General features: G+C 38.7%; 1 protein-coding gene across 4 annotated transcripts in view; it reads left to right on the top strand.

The window, feature by feature from the left end:
• The first annotated feature begins 3,975 nt into the window (after nt 1-3,975).
• Nucleotides 3,976-21,859, top strand: part of phf6 (PHD finger protein 6) — a 76,589-nt gene continuing 58,705 nt past the window's right edge. For 3 of the 4 annotated variants that reach the window (XM_069893601.1, XM_069893602.1, XM_069893599.1), the window contains exons 1-2: nt 3,976-4,048; nt 9,802-9,830. The gene's annotated coding sequence lies outside the window, so the exon portion shown is untranslated. Of the gene's footprint in view, nt 4,049-7,906; nt 8,055-9,801; nt 9,831-21,859 lie in introns of those variants that run through there. The other variant, XM_069893600.1, reaches the window with a different exon arrangement.

Raw genomic sequence — 21,859 nt, 5'->3', positions numbered from 1 at the left:
GGTGGGGAGCTGGCTGATGGAGGACCTCAGTTTTCTTCAGGCTGACTTCCAGGCCAAACATTTTGGCAGTTTCTGCATCCTACACTACCATCTGTACATATTCACATTGGTGATAGAATCTGTACTATCACACAAGGGAGTTGCAACAAGGCTCAGGTAGGAAGCAGAATAGATAGTGGTGGATATGGCATGTATTTGAACATTCTGAAAGCTTTTGCAATGATGTGTTGATTAAACAAATTTAGCAGCACCTGAGAGTGCTAACGTACCAGCAAAGATTAATGATTGTTTTGGAGACAGAAATCAGAGAACATTGATTAACATGTTTTCTGGTTGGGAGGCTGTAAAGAAACTGTTTTGACCCAATAGGTGTTGGTTTTCATACATCTGTACATTTTGCCAGAAGGTAGTAGTGAGAAGAGGTTGTGACCAGGGTGGTGGGAGTTCTTTACGATATTGAAGACTTTATTGAGGGGGAGTCTAACATAGCTGTCTGCACTGGAAGGGAGGTTAGTGCCTGTGAAGGACTTGGCTATGTTTGCCACTTTCTGCAGCCTTCAGGATTCCTAAGTATCTGAGTTTCCAAACCAGGTTGTGTTGCATCCAGTAGCATATTTTCCACAGTGTACCTGTGGTAGTTCAATAAAGTATTTGACGACACACCAAATCTCCCTAGACTTCATGGGAAGTAAAGGCATCCTTGTGCCTTTTTCATGCTCACCTTGATGTGCTGGGTACAGGAGCGATATTTCAATATGTGGATTTTCAGGAACTAACTCCCTCCACTGTTGTCCCCTCAGTGAAGGCTTGTGTGGTCCCTCAACATCCCCTTCCTAAAGTCACATCGCATTCTTCCTGGATAGCTTTAAACCCAATAACATGATTATTGATTTTTAGATAGCCCCCATATCTGTGCCAATTTCTTCTTTTCCTATTACAGTTCTCATTTCCTCTGTAACTCTAAATGTCCCCCTCTCTCCATCTTGATGGATCAAAGGACCGGTTTCTGTGCTGCGTCTTTCTGAATCATTCAAGACTGAATTGGGAAAAATGTGGTGATTTTTTTTGGATTCCTCAACCCAACAGAGCTGTGGGTCCTCAGTCAAGATTGCTTTTAAAACTAGATTAACAGATTTCTGATTGAATGAATGAACTTGAACATTTTAATGATGATTACATTTATTATCAACATATCAACTCAAATTACCAGATATTTCAGATTTATTGTCAGTGTACATATATGACATCACATACAACCCTGAGATTCTTTTCCTGCAGGCCAGATAGAATTACCACTCATTGGCAGTGCGAAAAAAAACTGAATCAATGTACACGTGAAGAAATATAAACAAAATGACTGTGCAATACAGGAGAGAGAAAAAAAATAAATAAAGTACAAATGTAAAGAGTACTTAAATGAGTCCTTGATTAAGTTTGGTAGTGAGGAGTCTGATAGTAGAGAGGGAGCAACTGTTCCTGAACCTGGTGGTGCGAGTCTTATGGCACCTATTCCTCTTTCCTGAGAACAGAACATATGCTGGGTGGTGGGGATCCTTAATGATTGCTGCTGGTCTCTGACAGCAGCATTTCCTGTAGAAGTTCTTGAAGGAGGTGGACATAGCCCTGATGTCCTGGGCTGTGTCCACTACCTTCTGCAGGTAATTATTTCCAATTCAAAAAGGTAGTCAACATCATAAAGGAACACCCACCACCCCCACCCCCCGCCACATCGTCCCGCTCACAATCTCTTCTCACTACTGTCTTCGGGCAGAAGGTAAAGAGGCCTGAAGTCCTGCACCTCTAGGGTCAAGGACTCTTGTCCTGAATCTCCTAGTACAGTAAAGCCACAGGTATCTATAATTCAAGCAACTGGTAGCCTCAAGCAACCAGCAAAGCAAAACTGAGGAAAATAAATAGGTAAAAAATACCCAAGTTTAAAAATGTTGCATTTTGCCATTAGTTCACCAATCACACTCACAATCTCAAGCAACCAGAAAATACACTACAGGATCACAACTGAAAGATCAAACTACACACATGAAACATCATATTTTTGAGCATAAACTGCATCTGTGAATATTTATTTATCCCTCCTTTGATATTTATATTCTCTTTTTCTATTTTGCATTGCAGGTAATTTAAATTGTTACCATAGCAGTTGGAGTATCTATATTACCTGATGACAGAGGGGAAGCAGCTGGATTTTTTGGTGTCACTGGGTGTTCATCTGTATCTCCTTCTTGATGGTGGAAAGGTGAAGAGGGAATGGCCTGGGTTGTGAGAGTTCCTGAGGATAGAGGCTCATTGTCCCTTCAGAAATCTGACAGCAGAAGAAGCTGTCCTTGTGCCACTGGGTGCTCATCTTCAGGCTCCTGTACCTCCTTCTCAATGGTAGCAGCATGAAGAAGTTATGGCCTGGGAAGTGGGGTGGGGGGTGGTGGTGGTGGGAGGTCCTTGAGGACAGAGCCTGCTTTTTTAACACCACCTTCTGTAGATGACCTTGTTGGAATGGAGTCTGATGCCTGTGATGGTCCTGGCTGAGTTCACAACTCTACATAGTTTTTTCTTGTCCTGTGCATTTGCACCTCCCAGTGATGCAACCAGACAGAATTTTCTCCATGGTCCAACTGTGAAAATTTTAAAGAGTCTTTAGTGACATATTGAATCTCCTCATACACCTCACAAAGTATAGCCACTGGCTAACCTTCTGCATGATTGCATCGACATGAAGGCCACAGGATAGATCTTTAGAGATGTTGACATCCAGGAACTTGAATCTCTTAAACCTTTCCACTGCTGAGCCCTTGATGAGGACTGGTTCGTGATCTCCTGATTTCCCCTTCCTGATGAACACAATCAGCTCAATCAGAATTTATTGTCATGGACAAGTCATGAAATTCAGTGTTTTGTGGCAGTATCAAAGTGCAAACATGCATATTATAACCATTTTACATTACTATAAAAATAATAAAAGTGCACAAAAAGTAAGGCAATGTCTTCGGTTCATTGATTATTCAGGAATCTGATAGCAGAGGGGAAGAAGCAGTCTGGTGACTTGTCTTTAGGCTCCTGTACCCTTTCCCCGATGGTAGCAGAGTGAAGAGGGCATAGCCTGGGTGGTGAAGGCCTTTGACGATAGAAGCTGCTTTTTAAAGTCACCACTTCATGTAGTTATCTGCGATGGAGCTCCTTGGTTTGTTAACGTTGAGTGCAAGGTTGCCGTGGCACCACTCAACTATCTCCCCCCTGTATGCTACCTCATTGCCGTTTGTGATTCTGTTGGTGTCATCGGCAGATATTCAGATGGCATTTCAATTGTGCCTAGTCACACAGTCCGCGACTAGAGCAGTGGGCAAAGCATGCATCCTTGATATCCGCCTGCGTTGATCGTCAATGAAGAGGAGACGTTGTTTCTGATTCATGCTGACTATTGTTTTCCTATGGGGAAGTCAAGGATCCAGTTGCAGAGCCCCAGGTTTTGGGCTATGTGAAGGGTAGTGATGGTCTTGAAGCCAATGGTCAGTGTCTGGCGCACTGAGTCCCTCCAGCTTTCCTTTGTTTGCTCAAGTTTCAGCAATATAGCTTGATATAGGAACGGCTCTGCCCAAGAAAGCAAGAAGTTGCATAAACCAAATTCCACTTCATCAACTCTGTGTGCCCCTCCTACTGTCTTGGGAAAGGTGCCAACATATTGAAGGACTCATTTTCACCCACCCAAAGTTGTACTCTTCTCACTTCCCCTCAGGGAGATTAGATGAGCTTTAAATATAAACCTCCAGGTTCACCCTCACACTTGAACTGAACCTTTTATTCCCGCACCGTTTGTTGGGCCAAGTGTCGGTTGACTTGCCCGGTTAGCCCACGAGGCAGCATTTTTTTTCACAGTACACATGACTCCAGCAATTTCATTCAAACCACCTCCTTCCCCCAAGTACCATGACGTCAGGTAGAGCGTTTGGCGCGTGACGTCAGGGAACGTGCTGCCGTGCGAGGCTGAGCGGCGGCTTGCGCGCGCAACTGGGCCCTGAACTCCGAGTGGACCGCGGCGGTAAGTGGTGTGAAGGTAGCGGGCCGCGCAGCGACGCGAACGGCGTCCTTGGCTCCTGACGAAGGCCTCCTGCTTCCAAGACGTCTAGTTCCCGAATCGAGCCGACCGTCTCCCCGAGCGTTGCTCGCTCCGCGGGCTGTGCGCCGTTTCGTTTCGGCGCCGGCAAGGCCACTCGGCCCTTCGAGGCAGTGCTTTCAGCCCTGGGCCTTGCTCTTGTCTCGGGTGATTGGCCCCATCGCTGGGTCTCTGCGGACTGAAGTCGAGTCCCAAGCCTCCCCTGGCTGTGAGTGTGCCTGGCCCACACTTTGGCCCCGCACGCCTTGCTTGCATGTCCCTTGTTACTACACCCGCCTTCGTGCTCGGCCGTGACTGCCTCAGTCGCTAGAGCTTCGCTCCCAGCTTCTTGAGCACCCTGATCTCCCCACCACCAGGGTCGTTGGCCGGCAGAGGCCTCCTTACACTTTGTCTCATTCAGACTGAAAGTCCACCCTTTTGACCCAAGTTTTGCTCACTTATATTAACCTGACTTTACGAAAGCAAAAGACTAGATGCCGAAAAATTGAGATGAGGGATGCCCAGTAGTTTGGGCAGACGATCAGTCCAACATTTTGTGCCGCCGACCTTTCAGAAAAGTTAAGCTATTGAAGTGCTAGTTTGTTACCTCTCATTCTTTCTGTGGTGTGTTCTCTGCTTGGAGTCGAGATGTGATTCAGGTGAATAAGATTAACGTCAGAGGAAAGTTCTTGCCATTTGACCGTTTAAGGACGAGGTGGGACACAGATATAGGCAGCAAGAACTTTAGTAAGTTGTAAGGACAAACTTTTACTGCGAGAGCAGTTAGAACTTGGAACATTTTCGGTAAGAATATGGTGGAAACAGTTATTCAGATTTTTTTAAAAAGTTGAAGTGGGAAGAAATTTCCAAAGCTTGTAAAGGGAGAAACAGGCAAGTGTGACTGACCAAATTGCTAAAAAGAACAGGAATTAACAAAATAATTCATTTGAGTATCATGTAATGTATTAGGATAAAACCTGGTAGCTCAGAACTTTTTAAAACAACGGGGTTGTATTTTCTTTTTAAATTTAGCCATCTGTTGAACATAACATAAGAACTAGAAGCAGGAGTAGGCTCTCCCATTCAACATGACTGTGGCTGATCTGATGACAGGTTCATCTTCACTTACCTGCCTTTTCCCAATATCCCTTAATTCCCTTTCTATGTAAAAATCCATCCAACCTTGTCTTATATTTACTGAGGTTGCCTCCACTGCTTCAATGGGCAGTAAATTCCACTCTCTGGGAAAAGCAGTTCCTCCTCATCACTGTCCTAAATCTACTACCCTGGCTCTTGAGGCGATGTTCCCTAGTTCTGGTCTCCCCTATCAATGTAAATAACATGCTGACCTCTATCTTGAATATGTCTTTCATGATTTTCTGTTTCTATAAGATCCCCTCTCATTCTTCCCAAGTTCCAGCAAGTACAGACCTGCGTTGATCAATCTCTACTCAAAGACTAGCCCTTAAGCCCTGAAATCAACCTAGTGAACAAACCTCCTCTGCATCACCTCCAAAGTCGGTACATCCTTCCTCAAGTAAAGAGACCAGAACTGCACGCAGTACCTTGTACAGTTGCAGTCTGAACCCCACCCCCTCACTCTTAAATTCATTCCCTCTAGCAATGAAGGTCAACATTCCATTTGCCTTGATTGCCTGCTGCACCTGCAATCCAACCTTTTGCGATACATGCACAGGCACTTCCAAGTCCTGATGCTCAGCAGCATACTGCAATCACTTGCCACTTTAAATATCTTCCATTTTTCTTTTCAAAGTGGAGAACCTCAAATTTGCCAACACTGTACTCACTTAACCTATTGATATCTGCAGTCACTCAGTATCCTTTGTACAATTTGCTTTTCCACTCAATTTTGTCATCAGTAAACTGAGATACACTGGACTCTGTCCCCTCTTCCAGATCACTTATGTACATCAAACATTGAAACCTTGTGGAACATGTGAACTGTTTCATTCAACAATTTTTTTTTCTTTTCATCAATTTCCTGTCTCGCTTATGTATTATCCATTTCTAACATTGCCTACAATTCCTTATTTTCAACAAGTTCAGGTGATATGTCTTCAGTACTTTCACAAATCTCTTCCATGAAGATGGTGAGGAATCCCTTTGCTGTTATTGTCTTGTCTCTTAACCAGTGATCTGGCCTACTCCTTTGTGCCGTGGGCCCAAATTTTATCAATGACTCTTAAATAGCACCTATAATATCTAGCAGCAACACACAACATTTTGGAAGAACTCTGGGTCAGGCAGCATCCATGGAAGACAATAGACAGTCATCATTTTGTGCTGAACCCTACATGTGTATGCTGCTTGACCAGCTGAGTCTCTCCAGCAGTTTGTGATACTCCAGTTTTCCAGCATCTGCAGTCTATCATGTTTACCAACAATATCCAGTCCCTTTAATCATAACTAAGAAGTTCCTGATTGCAACCTCAAAGCACTCTATAGACAACCTATTTATATTTGTTCTTCAAATACTTTCTTCTGTTGGGCTTGGGGATGCGATGCTATTCTGTACTTGTCTGAGCAGTTGTTAATTTGCTGTGAGATTTCACAACTAAGGCTTTGTCATAGTTTTACATCATAAAATTAAGTTCTTCGGATCAACTGACTAAGTTGGCTAAGTTTTCTATCCAAGCTATATGCATTTGCCTGCATTCAGTCCACTTTCCTCTAACACAGTGGTTCCCAACCTTTTACTTTCCTCTCACATACCACTTTAAGTATTGCCTATGCCATAAATGTGCTGTGATTAATAAGGGATTGCTTAAGGTGGTATGTGGGTGGAAAGAAAAAGTTTGAAAACCACTGTTTTAATCATTCTAAATTAATTCATTATGTGCACAGTTTCATAATTCCAAAGGAAATGGACCAATGACAATTTTTCTCAAGCAAAATATTTCAGTAATAATTGGGTTTAGAGCAGTGATTCTCAACCTTCCCTTCCCACTCACATACCACCTTAAGTAATCACTTACTAATCACAGAACATTTATGGCATAGGGAATACTTGTAGTGGTATGTGAGTGGAAAATAAAAGGTTGGGAACCACTGCTCTTAACTGTTCTCTATTTATGTACCTGTCTGAATATCTTTTAAACATTGCAGTGGTATCTGCCTCTACCACTTCCTCTGGAAGCTTGTTCCTTGTATTTGCCAGGTCTCTTTTGAATCTTTCTTTTTTCCTCTCAAATCGAGACCTCTAGCTTAGAATTCCCTGACCCTGGGGAAATCCTGGAATGGGCTGCCATAGGTATTGGTGGAAACAGATGTGATAGGAGTGTTTAAGTTGCTTCAAGATAGATATAAATATACAGGGAATAAAAGGTGATTTATTATGTACAAGCAGTTTACTGTGAGTGTCACATTCAGCACAGGCATCATGGGCAGAAGGGTCTGTTTCTATGCCATACTTTTCTATGTTTAAAGAGGCTATGACATCTTTGGCTATGCTATTCATAATTATATAATAACCCCTTTAAGGTCTTTCCTCATCCTCCTCTTCAGGGCAAAAAGTCCCATCCTACATTTCGTGAATCTTTTATGCATCCTTCCCAGATTAATAATATTTTTCCTGTTACTGGGTGATTAGAACTGTGCACTATTCTCCAAGTATGGTTTTGCCAACATCTTCTATGTTTGAAACATGATGTTACATCTCCTGTTTTCATTACTGATGAATGTAAACTTGTCGATTGCTGTCTTCACTACCACCTACTTATGTTTACTTAACATATTTCATTATGGTTGACTGAAAACAATCATTTGGATAATTCTCACCATGTTCTCATCATGGTTGGTACAGCCCCAATGGACTAGGTTGCTATGGAAAGAAATGGAAGAGATAACTGAGGCCTTGATGGATGTTCGCATCATTAATACAGACGAGGCACAGAAAAGCTGGAGGATAGCAAACAGAAAGGAAGGAATATTGGTGAGGTTTATAAAATCATGAGTGGCATAGATAAGGTAAATGGTAAATTTTTCCAAGCTTGGGGAAAATCTAAAACAATGTGACATAGATTTTAGGTGAAAGGGGACATAGTTAAGAGCAACCTGTGGGGTACCTTCTTCATAGAAGCTGGTAGATGTATCGAATGAACTGTCAGAGAAATTGGTGGAAGCAGAGGCAATTATGACGTGAAATTCGCAGGCACATGGACAGGAAAGATTTGGAGGGATGTGGGCCAAATGCAGCAAATGGGAGGAGCTTCGACAGATTGAGCTGAAGACCTGTTTCTGTATTGTAGAACAGATTTTAAACGGTTCCTTTATTTCAGAAGGTTAGTGGGCATGACCATGTGATAACACACCACAAAGCCTTGCATCAATAGGAGGGAAATTAATGGGGAAAATTCTTAGAGATGGGATTTAGATTTTGCATGTCGACGTACAGCACTGTAACAGGTTCTTCCGACCCATGAGCTCATGCACTCCCCTTTTCCCCCACCCCCCTCCCAATACACCAATCCCCATACATTTTGAAGGATGGGAGGAAACCAGAGCACCCAGAGGAAACAGACACAGGGAGAATGTTCAAACTCCTTACAGACAGTGCCGAATTCAAACCTGGGCCACTGGCGCTGTAATAGTATGGTTCTAACCACTGCACTAATTGTATCACCAGATAAACATTTGTATAAATATTTGAAAATGTTGGGCCTGATCAGAAATAGACAGAATTGTTTTGGGGGGGGGGGGGGGGCGGAATCCTGTCTCATGAATTTGTTTTTTGAGCAAGTAACTAAGAAGATTGATGAAGGACGGTGGTAGATGATATGTCCATGGACTTTTAAGATATTTAACAAGGTCCTCCAAGGTTAGCTGGACCCGAAGGCTAAGGCACATTCATTTGCATCAGTATTTACAAAGGAAATGATTGTTGTCATTGATCTAATGGCAATAGACCATTTCCACCCATGCTACCCAATTGACCTACAAATCCCAGTACGTTTTGAATGGTGGGAGGAAACTGAAGCTCCTGGGGTAAACCATTGCAGACATGGGGAAAATATACAAATGCCTTACAGACAGCATGGGATTCGAACCCTGGTCCTGAATCGTTGGCTCTGTAATAGCGTTGTACTAACCAGGACACCCAGGGAGGGGAAATTTTGGTGCGTCTCAATAAGTGAAGAGGAAGTACTCGATTCCTTTACAAGCTTCAAAGTGATTAAGTCCCCAGGGTGAGATGAGATTTATACCAGACTGCAGAGGTTGTTGGACACTGACTGAAATATTTAAATCTGGCCACAAGTGAGGTATCAGATGATTGAAGGATGGCAAATGTCCTACCCACCATGGTAAAGATGGGTAAGAGGGAGAAGCTGGTAATTATAGCACTGTGAGGTAGTTACTGGGGAAAAAAAATATGTTGGACAGCATCAGTCACTTGAAAAGGTAGGGATTAATCAGATGGCCAGCGTGACTTATCCAGGACAGATCCTGTCTGACTCATTAGTGATTTTTTTTTGTTGAAGAGGCAGAAAAGCTTACTGATGAGGACAGTGGGGTGGATGTGGCTCGTACAGACTTTAGTAAGCCTTTGATAAGGACCCACAAGGGAGACCGGTCCAAAAGGTCCACAGGATCAGGAGTGAGTTGGTCATATTTGTTGCAATAGTTTAATGCATCATGCTGTGAGGTATTTGTTAAAGTAACCACTCTCTTATTTTTTTCAGCTTAAAAGCTAAAAATTTTTGACCAGTGGGTAAGTAGTACTGTTACATGTTATACATTAATAAGGTATTAGTTTGGTGTGAATGAAACAGAACAAGAGGATTGAGTAAATTGTATCTTTGTCACAAAAGGGTGAAGGGTGTTGTTTAGGAGTTGATGGTTGAGCAACTGTTCCTGAACCTGGTGGTGCGAGTCTTGTGGCACATATTCCTCATACAAGTACAACCTGACAAAACAACATTCTCTGTTCCTCAGTGCAAAAACATGCAGACACAAAACCAGACATAACACACATACAAACAAATAATACATGGTTTTATGGAGGACAAGTATTTTATCTATAAAAATAAATAAATATTGTTTTGTGCAAATGGGAGTCTTGGATGGTTAGTGGAAGCAGTTCCTTTGGTCGTTCAGCATACTCACTGCTCATGGGAAGAAGCTGTTCCTCACCTTGGTGGTGCTGGGTCTGATGCTCCTTTATCTCTTCCTCAATGGGAGCAGCTGAAAGATGCTGAATGCAGGTGGAAGGGCTCCTCAATGGTTTTCCGTGCCCCCTTCTGAGCAGCATGAGTATATTAGGTCCAGGAAAAGTCCTCCAGGAATGTAAATTTGCTCACCCTTTTCAACTCGGATTTCTCTCTTCCTCTCTTCCTCTCTTCCTCAGTAAATTTGTAAATGATGTTGTTTATCAAGCCGCACAGTTGTAGGAAGAAAGCAAGGAGAACATGGGGCGAAGTACACAGCTCTGTGATGCTCTGCTGCAGATGGAGATTGTGGAAGAGATGTTCTTGCCATTCTACACAGATTGAATTTGGAGGCGAGGAAAATCAGGATCCTAAATTGAGAATGAGAAAGTTGATAAAATGGAAACATGAATACAAAAATTGGTGGAGGAGTTGTAAACAGTTGTAATAAGTAGTGTTTTATTGTATCATTTAGAAATAACCAGTGGTATTTCCCTGCAGTGCTGCTTCTTGTATCCATTCATGCCTTGGGTGTCATGAATAATTTAAATATTTGCTTAATTACATATAATGTTGGACTGTTACATATAGTGAGGAAGATGATGGATTTAAGAGCATAATTGATAGGCTGGAAATACCTGTTGCAAAATATGCTAATTTTTTTTAGGAATGGACTTATTAGAAGCAAATTTGTGCACTGAATTTCCGACTAATGGACACAAAACATTGATTGTCCATTTCTCTCCCAGGGTCCTGATCAAGTGTATTCTAGGACAATGTGTGAAGCTCGAGAAGAAATTGTTAGGGTTTGACCTGTTTATTTCCACCTCAGGCCAGTCATAAAAACCATTTCTACTTATGTAAAATCAAATTTAATAGACCATTTTTAAGTGTTAATTTATGCAGTTGATTATGACATGCATTCTACTTTAGAGGGGATGAAATTCATACTAGAATTCAAAATACTGTGCAAGAGGCAGAAATCCAAATGATATCCTAAACAAAGAACAAAAACACTTTCTCTGGTTTCTCACAAGTTTCCCTGAAACATAAATTTCTCTTGCTGCAACACTGTTATTTGTCTTGTTATTTGTCTTCAGTAACCTTTTTTTCACACTGTGAACCATATCAATCAAAATACATACAAACATTTCCCTCTTAAATATACACAGCGGCATTTTCTCCCCTTTTTTCCCCCCTACTTCCTACCCTTCCCTCTCCAAACCCATTAAGCATTCAACATATACAATACAATAAATTCATTAAACAATGTCATCACACAATGAAAATAAACAAGAAAAATGTGTCATCTACTTTTACACACTGGATCAAGTAATTTTGTCTTATCATTTTAGGGGTGGAGGTCCGAGGCAAGCCCTCTCTGTTATGTTCCATGTACGCTCCCAAATTTGTTCAAATAATGTGACTTTATTTTTTAAATTATATGTTAATTTTTCCAATGGAATACATTTATTCATTTCTATGTACCATTGCTGTACTCTCAGGCTCTCTTCTGATTTCCAAGTTGACATTATAAACTTTTTTGCTACAGCTAAGGCTGTCATAATAAATCTTTTTTTGTGCTTCATCCAGTTTGAGGCCTAATTCTTCTTGTGTTACGTTGAAGCAAGATCTCTGGATTTTTTGATTTATTTTTTTTGTGATTTTATTTAATACCTGATTTAGATCTTCCCAAAACTTTCTCACTTTCAGCTTCAATAGCCTTTCGTTAAAATGCTTCTATATTTGTTGTTATTACTGGAGGGAATTTTTACAGCAAATTGAAGTGAAATTTAAAAACCACAACTATGTGACTAATCCATGAGTGTTGTATGAGAACTGAGGTCAGGTGAGCTGCATAGTGAGGTTGTGACATATTCTTGATCTGATGCATTTTTAAATTTTAATGCCAACTATTTCAATTTCCCTGTTTTCTCATCTATATTTTTCTTAATGAGTAAACTAACATTTTAAGCAATTTTTTTCTGATAAAGTTATCAGACTCTTTAACTTGCATACAGTTTCACCAATCATTATAGCCAAGAGAAATCAACAACTGTGTGAAGCAAGGAGGAGTAAAAAAAAAAAAAATTTTAGGCCATGAAACAAGAGCAAAGCAGAAATTAAAAAATATATCACCTAAATTTTAATGGCATTAACAAATTTGTGGCAATCTGAAACTAACAGTAATAATATAATATTAATTAATTTCAGCTGAATCAGCCTAGCTACTATCAGCCTAGCTACTATCCATAACTATGTTTACATCTGCGAATGGTAGGCAGACCAAGCGATGTTACCATACCATAATTTTAAGTTAATGAAGTACCCATTGAGAGATAAGGTACTTCGAGTGAAGTACTGTAAATGCTTAACAACCTATTTAAGGAATGATAATGTGCACAGTTAGTATAGTGGTTAGTGCTGTTACAACAACAGTGACTAGGGTTAGAATCCTGGGCTGTCTATAAGGAGTTTGTACGTTCTTCTCGTGTCTGCGTGGGTTTCCTCCCACCATTCAAAAAGAACAGGGGTTGGAGGTCAATTGGGTGTAATTGGGCAGCAAGGGCTTGTGGGCTGAAAGAGCCTGTTACTGTGCTGGCTGTCTAAAATTAAATTTATCACCAGTACTGACTCAGTTACAGGGTAATAGAATAAATTTCAACCAAGTTGTATTCCAACCCACGACAGTTTACATCTGCCATCGATAAATAAATAAAATATTGTGTTTGGGCTTTTGTAATTTTGTGGCAGTTATATTAGGTGCCCATTCACGAATACAGTAATGAAAGTGAAATAAATTCATATGATCCAACTTATTTAAGAAATACTGATGAGATTTACTTTATGATAATCACATGAATTGTACTAGCGAAAATTATAGTACTTGGTCGATGAACTTGAATTGTACATCAAAACACAGTAACACAGGAAAGACATTCATTTTATCATCATAACATTTATTTACAGTACTTGCATCTGTTAATCCATAATGTATGAAGAACTAGGGTCGACTTTTACATGAGAAATGTGGAAAATTCCAGATTTTTTTTTACCCAAATGGGGTCGAGTTTAACATGAGATTGGCTTTTCTATGAGTGTATGCAGTATTATTGCACTGCTGAAGGAGCACAGGGAGAGCAAGATGTCAGAAAAAAAGGATATTTTATAACTCAAATTAAGAATGCCTTTCTAACAGAGGACACTGGAATTGTAATTAAGATGTACAAGTTGAAAGAGACCCAAACAGTATAAAGGAGCAATATATTTCCCTTCCAGAAATTTTGATTTAAGAAAAAAAGTGTAACTGTCAAGTGGGCAAAACCCACTTTTTTTCCTGGCTGGCACTGAGGTGATGGGCTGAAAGTGGTGTAAATCACTGATTCTCAAATGTCAGATTTAGTGTTAGCATGTGCTGGAGAATGTGTTGAGGAATGAAATGTACATTTTGATCAGGGATTTATGTATGAAAAAGAGTAGTACTAATTTCAATAACAACTTTTAAATCGAGTTGAAGATGTATTCGGGAATGAGGCATTGCAGGGAAATTGGATTAATTGGGCATCCCATAGAGAAGAGCAGGTATGGCCATGAATTACCAATGATAGACTTTGTTATTTTTTATGAATTAGACCATTTGGAGAATTGCTTAAGATACCAAATTAGAGTTTTATAGATAAATTATTCCAATTAGGAATTGTACATTTATTGCACAGTGTGTATATTTAAATTTGAACCTAAAAATACTGACACTGATTTAACAATTTAGTTAACAAAATCATTTTTTAAATGATGTTGCACTGCAATAATCCATAATTGATCAGGAATCCCACTGGTCTGATAACAGAGTCATCAAGCACTGCTTATTTTGTTTCCTTAAAACTGGGCGCTGTTTCCCTTTAAGGTTCAGTCGAAAATTTATTCTACTACTGCGTCATTGAAAAAAAGTTTTTTGAGGTGGTAATAGGAATTGGAATATCTGGCATGACTGAAATCTGCATGTTATCCAATGCATAGAATCATAAAAAGTAGATGCAAGAGAAGGCCATCCAGCTCTTGAAGCTTGCATCACCTTCAAAATGATGGCTGATCATGTGACCTCCATGCTTTATTTCTACTTCCTCTTCATAATTCATAATCCCTTTAACCATGAGGGCCACATCCAAATCCGTTTTGTATATCTGTTGCAAACTGGTCTCAACAACTTCTGAGGAAGGATTTCCACAAGTTCACATTGTTCTCCTTCCAGTCCGAAGTGACTTGCCCCTTGACCATAGACTGTGACACCTTATTCTACACTTGCCCAACTCCAGGAACATTGTACTTGCAATATGTGTCTTGTCCTGTCAGACTTTTGTTTCATTGAGTTTCTCTCTCATTCATCTAAATTCAATTGTATAATAAAAACAGGCCTTGAAGAAGGGCTCAGGCCTGATAAGTCAGTTATATATCTTTACCTCTTGTGGGTGCAGCAAGACCTGCTGAGTGCCTTCAGCATTTGTGTTTTTACTGAAATCAAAGCTTCTGCAGACTTGTATTTCACTCCATTATAAACCTAGTCTATCTAGTCTTTTTCCATACATCAGTCCTGCCATCCAAGGAATCAGTTTGGTGCACCTAGTCAGTAGCCCCTCTGAGGCAAAAATGTCCATTTAGGAGACTGTAACTCCAAACAATATTGAAAGTGTGGTTTCAAGATCTTAAACAACTGTTGTAAGACCTCGGGCTTCTATACGCTTGCAATAAAGGCAAACATGCTGTTTGTTTTCTTCACTATCTGCTGTACCTGCATCCAACCTTCAGTGATGGATGCACCTTAACACACAGGTCTTGTACTTTCACTATTCAGATAATCTGCCTTTGTATTATTGCCAACAGAGTGGATAACCTCACATTTATTCATATTATTCAGTTAACCACTCCTCTAACCTCACCAATCCAGCTAAATATTATCTGCAAACTTGGAGATAATTTCATTTAATTCATTATCAATATATAAGTGGGGTCCCAGCACTGATCCTAGTGGTATCCCAGTAGTAACGACTTGCCATCCTACAAAGGACACATTTATTACTACTGCCTGGTTCCTGTCTGCCAACTAGTTTTCTGTCTATTTCAGTACCATATCTTCTATACCATGTTCTCTAATTGTGCACACCAAACTCTTGGGCAGGACCTTATCAAAAGCTTTTTGAATGTCCCAATATTTAATAACTGGTTTGACTTGTCAAAAACCTCATGAAAATCTGTCTAGACAACATGCAATATTCTATTGATTACATTGTCAAAAAAATATAATTTGTCATGCATGAATTCACTTGCGTAAGTCCACGTTAACTTGGAATAATCCTGTAACTCATCCAAATGTACAGCAATAACATATTTAAGAATTTACACCAGCATTTTCTCCACTGAAGTCAAGCAATAATTTTCTAATTTCTCATCCTGCTCCTTCTAAAGTGTGATTACATTTACAACTTTCCAATCCAAGGGAACTGGTGCAATGTTAAGTATGTTGGAAAATAATTGATCATGCATTCACTATCTAGGGGCACCTCCTTGGGTAGACTATCATGCACTGGAGATTTATCCAACACAATCTCACGACTGATAGCAATTTGTCAATTCTTTCTCTGTTGGTCATTCTGACTGCTAATACTCCTTGAATGTTAATTGTATCTTGATGATGAAACAAAGTATCTATTTGGTCACCTAAATACAGGAAATAAAGATTGAAAGGGTGCAGAGAAGATTTACAACAATGTTGTTGGGACTCAAGTGACAGGGAAAGGTTAAACAGTCTAGGACTTTAATTCCCTGGAGTTTGGAAAAATGAGAGGAGATTTGAAAGAGGTACAAAATTGAGGGGTACAGAGTAAATGCAAGTAGGCTTTTCCCACTTGTAGGTGAGACAAGAACTGGAGGACATGGGTTAAAGGTGAAAAGTTTAAAGGGAATACAAGGGGTAACTTTTTTAAGCAGAGTGAGAATGGAACGAGCTGCCAGCTGAAATGGTGAATGTGGGCTCTATTTCAACATTCAAGAAAAATTTGGATCGATACATGGCTGGGTGGGGTATGGAGGACTATCGAGGTGCAGGACAGTGGCACAGACTAGATGAGTTGAGGTGCTTGTTTTTATTGAATTGATCTATATTTTCCTGTTCCCGTTATGAATTGCTTGTTTGTGACACCAAGGTACCTATATTTGCTTGAAAGCAAGTATACCACGTACCTTTTTAATATTTTTTAATTTTTCACACTATGAACCATATCAACCAAAATATGTACAAATGTTTCTCCCAAAATTTACACAGTGGTCTTTTCTCCCCTTTTTTCCCCTTTCCCTCCCTCCCCTCTACCCACCCCCCTCCAAAACCCATAAATATTCAACATATACAATACAATAAAATCATAAAACAATATCTTCACACAAAGGACAATAAACAAGAAAAATGCATCATTTATTTATTACACACTGAATCTAGTCGTTTTGTCTTATCATTTTCATTTTAGGGGATGGAGGTCGTAGGCAAACTCTCTCTGATATGTTCCATGTATGGTTCCCAAATTTGTTCAAACATTGTGACTTTATTTTTTAAATTATATGTTATTTTTTCCAATGGAATACATTTATTCATTTCCATGTACCATTGCTTTATATTCATGCTCTCTTCCATTTTCCAAGTTGACATTATACATTGTTTTGCTATCGCTAAGGCTATCATAATGAATTTTTTTTGCACTTTATCCAATTTGAGGCCTAATTCTCTACTTAGGTTACTTAACAGAAATATCTCTTTTTTTGGTATGTTTTTTTTTGTAATTTTATTTAGTATCTGATCTAATTCTTCCCAAAACATTTTTACTATCGTACATGCCCAAGTTGCATGTAATGTTGTTTCCATTTTCTTCTTAAAACGAAAACATCTATCTGATAATGTTGGATCCCATTTTTTTAACTTTTGGGGTGAGATATATAACCTGTGTAACCAATTATACTGTATCATGCATAACCTTGTGTTTATTGTATTCTTCATAGTTCCAGAACATAACTTTGCCCATGCTTCATTTTTTAAATCTTTATGTTTAGATCTTTTTCCCACTTCTATTTAGGTTTATAGTTTATTTCATTTTCCTTAACTTGCAGGTTAATGTACATGATGGTTATAAATCTTTTAATTATCATTGTGTTTGTAATCATATATTCAAAGCTGCTTCCTTCTGGTAATCTCAGTCTGTTTCCCAATTTATCCTTTAAATAAGCTTTCAGTTGATGATATGCAAACATTGTACCATGAGTTATTCCATATTTGTACTTCAACTGTTCAAATGTTAATAAATTATTTCCCAAAAAACAATTTTCTATTCTTTTGATTCCTTTTCTCTCCCATTCTCTAAAGGAAAGGTTGTCTATTGTAAAAGAGACTAGCGGATTTTGCGTCAATAGTAATTTTGGTATTTGATAATTAGTTTTTTCCCTTTCTAAGTGGATCTTCTTCCATGTATTAAGTAAATAATGCAGTACTGGTGAGCTTTTATATTGCACCAGCTTTTCATCCCACTTATAAAGTATATGTTCCAGTACCTTTTCCCCTATTTTATCTAGTTCTATCTTAGTCCAGTCTGGTTTTTCCCTTGACTGGTAAAAATCTGATAAATACCATAATTGTGCTGCTCTATAATAATTTCTAAAATTTGGTAACTGCAAACCACCTTGATTATACCTCTCTGCTAATTTATCTAACGCTACCCTTGGATTCCTCCCTTTCCACAAGAATTTCCTTATTATTCTCTTTGGATCCTTAAAGAATTTTTCTGTTAAAGGAATTGGTAACTTTTGAAATAAGTATTGTATCCTTGGGAACATGTTCATTTTAAAGCAGTTTGCCCTCCCTATCAACGTTAGCAGTAATTCTTTCCAATGTTCTAAGTCTTCCTGCCATTTCTTTATTAGTGGCTGATAATCTAGTTTGTACAAGTGGCTTGTTATTATCTAACCTGATCCCTAGGTATCAGATTGCATGTGCTTGCCATTTAAATGGTGATTCTTAAATTCTGTATAGTCTGTGTTACTCATTGGCATCACTTCACTTTTACATGCATTGATCTTGTACCCCAATGTTTCTCCATACTTCTTCAATTTCTTATGTAGTTCTTTTATTGATATTTCTGGTTCTGTTAAGTATACTATGATGTCATCTGCAAATAGATGGATTTTATACTCCTCCTTTATTTTTATCCCTTTTATTTTATTTTCTGTTCTTATCAGTTCTGCAAAGGTTCTATTGCTAAGGCATACAATGAGGGGGATAGTGGACATCCCTGTCTTGTTGACCTACTTAATTTAAAGTGACTCGATGCATATCCATTTACTGTTACCTTCACCAACGGTCCATTATACAATGCTTTAATCCTATTTATATATTTTTCTGGTAGATTGAACTTCTGTAATACTTTAAATAAATAATTCCACTCTACTCTGTCAAAGGCTCTTTCTGCGTCTAGAGCAACAGCCACTGTTGGTTTCTTATTTCCTTGAACTGTGTGGATTAGATTAATAAGTTTGCAGACATTGTCCGTTGTTCGTCTTTTCTTAATAAATCCAGTTTGATCTTGTTTTACTATTTTAGGTACGCAATCAGCCAATCTGTTTGCTAATAATTTCGCTTTCATCTTATAGTCTGAGTTAAGTAGAGATATTGGTCTATATGATGCTGGTGTTAGTGGATCCTTCCATGTCTTTGGTAATTATTGCTGTATTACATGAACCCGGCAAGTTTTGTGTTTCTTCTATCTGGTTCATTACTTCCAGGAGAGGAGGAATTAATAACTCTTTAAATGTTTTATAGAATTCTATTGGAAATCCATCCTCTCCTGGTGTTTTATTGATCGGCAGCTTTTTTAATATATCCTGTACTTTCTCTATTTCAAATGGTTTTATTAGTTTGTTTTGTTCTTCTTGCAATTTTGGCAGTTCACTTTTAGCTAAAAATTCTTCTATTTTATCATCTTTCCCCTCGTTCTCAGTTTGATACAATTGTTCATAAAATTCCTTAAAATTTTCATTAATCTCTGTTGGATTATATGTAATTTGTTTGTCCTTTATCCTTGATGCCAACACAGTTCTTTTAGCTTGTTCTGTTTTAAGTTGCCAGTCTAATATTTTGTGTGTTTTTTCTCCCAGTTTGTAATACTTTTGCTTTGTTTTAGTTATGTTTTTCTCCACCTTGTTCGTTTGTAATGTTTCGTATTTAATTTTTTTTGTCCGCCAATTCTCTCCTTTTCATTATATCATCCATTTTTACTAATTCCTTTTCTGTATTTAGTATCTCCCTTTCCAACTGCTCTATTTCCTGATTTTGGTCCTTTTTCATCTTAGTTACATACCTTATGATCTGCCCTCTAATGAAGGCTTTTATTGCATCCCATAATATAAATTTGTCTTTCACTGATTCCATATTTAATTCAAAATATGTTTTAATTTGGCATTCAATAAACTCTCTAAACTCCTGCCTTTTAAGTAGCATGAAGTTTAACCTCCATCTATATGTTTTTGGTGGGATGTCCTCCAGTTCTCTTGCTAATAATAGGGGTGAATGATCTGATAGTAGTCTAGCTTTATACTCAGTTTTCTTAACTTTCCCTTGAATATGGGCTGACAACAAAAGCATATCAATCCTTGAGTAAGTTTTGTGCCTACTCGATTAATATGAAAATTCCTTCTCTCTTGGGTGTTGCCTCCTCCATATATCCATAAGTTTAATTTCCTGCATTGATTTAACCATAAATTTGACTACTTTATTACTTCTCTTTTGACCAGTTTTATCCAACATTGGGTCCAAATTAAAGTTAAAATCCCCTCCTATCAATATATTTCCTTATGTGTCTACAATCTTCAAAAAATATCCTGCATAAACTTTTGATCCTCCTCGTTAGGTGCATATATATTGAGCAAATTCCAAAATTCTGAGTATATCTGACATTTTATCATTACATAGCTCCCTGTCGGATCTATTATTTCCTCCTCTATTTTGATTGGTACATTTTTGTTAACTAGTATGGCTACACCTCTCACTTTTGAATTATAGGATGCTGCCGTTACGTGTCCTACCCACTCTCTCTTTAGTTTATGTTCCTGTTCAGTTAGATTAGTTTCCTGCACAAATGCTATATCTATTTTTTCCCTCCTTCAATAAATTTAGTAGCCTCTTTTAATTTGGTTGTGTATTCCATTAATGTTTATAGACATATAATTCAACATGGCCATCTTATATCTTGCATACACCTCTTTTCCACCCCTTCACCACCTCCATCCCCCTTTTCCCCATTTTCATCTCTTAGTTTTCTCTTATTACACTTAATGTACAACAACACATTTAAGACATAAAGTACTCCCGCAGTTCCCACATCCACTAATACCTTAACCCCAAAATTTCCCCCCCTCTGAGTTATCCCAAAAGTTCCCCCCCTCTCTGAGTTACCCCAAAAGTCTCCCCCCCCCTCTCTGAGTTGCCCTATATCCCTTGCCTGGCAACCACAACTCGCCTTTTCATTTGGATTACGATCTTGTTTGCAGCATCAACTGATTTTGCAATGACGGTTATTCCCCCTCTACCCAGCCCTCTCCAGAAAACACTTTTTTAACACATATAGCAAAGCTCTCTTTTTTCCCCCTTACTCCCTTCTTCTCTCTTCCCTCTTTAGTTCTTTACATATACATTGTTTTTGCATCTTTATATATACTTTATCGCCGTTCTTCATGCTTGTGACATCTCTTCTCCTGTCCTGCAAGTGTTCTGCAAATTCTTGCGCTTTCTCTGGATCTGAGAACAGTCTGTTTTGCTCCCTGGGTATAAATATTTTAAGCACGGCTGGATGTCTCAATACGAATTTTTAACTTTTTTCCATAAAGTCGATTTCTCTGTATTAAACTCCTTCCTCCTCTTTAAGAATTCCAAACTTATGTCTGGGTAAAAAAAAATATTTTTTGACCCTTGTTTTCCAATGATTTATTATCTTCTCTAATTTTATTCCTTGCCCGTTCCAGTATATTTTCTCTTGTCGTGTATCTCAAAAATTTTACTAAGTTGGATTTGTTTTTGATGTGCCTGTGGTTTCAGAGCTAATGCTCTGTGTGCCCTTTCTATTTCCATTTCTTCCTGCATTTCTGTCGTTCCCAGGACCTTCGGGATCCATCCTTTTATAAACTCCTTCATGTCTGTGCCTTCTTCACCCTCCTTCAGGCCCACTATTTTTATGTTGTTTTGCCTACTATAATTTTCCAACATATCAATTTTCTGAGATAACAACTCTTGTGTCTCTTTAATTTTTTTGTCACTGTCTTCCAATTTTTCTCTTAAGTAATTTACTTCCATTTCTACAGCTGTTTCCCGCTCTTCCACATTCTCTACCCTTTTCCCTATTTCTGTCATTACCAGTTCTAACCTTTGCATTTTATCTTCTGTTCTTTTCATTTTCCTTTTAGTTGCATTAAACTCTAATGACAACCATTCTTTTAGTGATCGCATTTGTTCTTCAAAAAAGACTTTATCTATATTCTGTTCATCAGTTTTACCTTTTTTCTTTGTTCA

Source organism: Narcine bancroftii, chromosome 8, assembly GCF_036971445.1.
Source record: "Narcine bancroftii isolate sNarBan1 chromosome 8, sNarBan1.hap1, whole genome shotgun sequence".
NCBI classification, from domain to species: domain Eukaryota; kingdom Metazoa; phylum Chordata; class Chondrichthyes; order Torpediniformes; family Narcinidae; genus Narcine; species Narcine bancroftii.
Note: the sequence above shows the minus strand (reverse complement) of the source record. Positions and strands in the feature narration are given on the sequence as shown.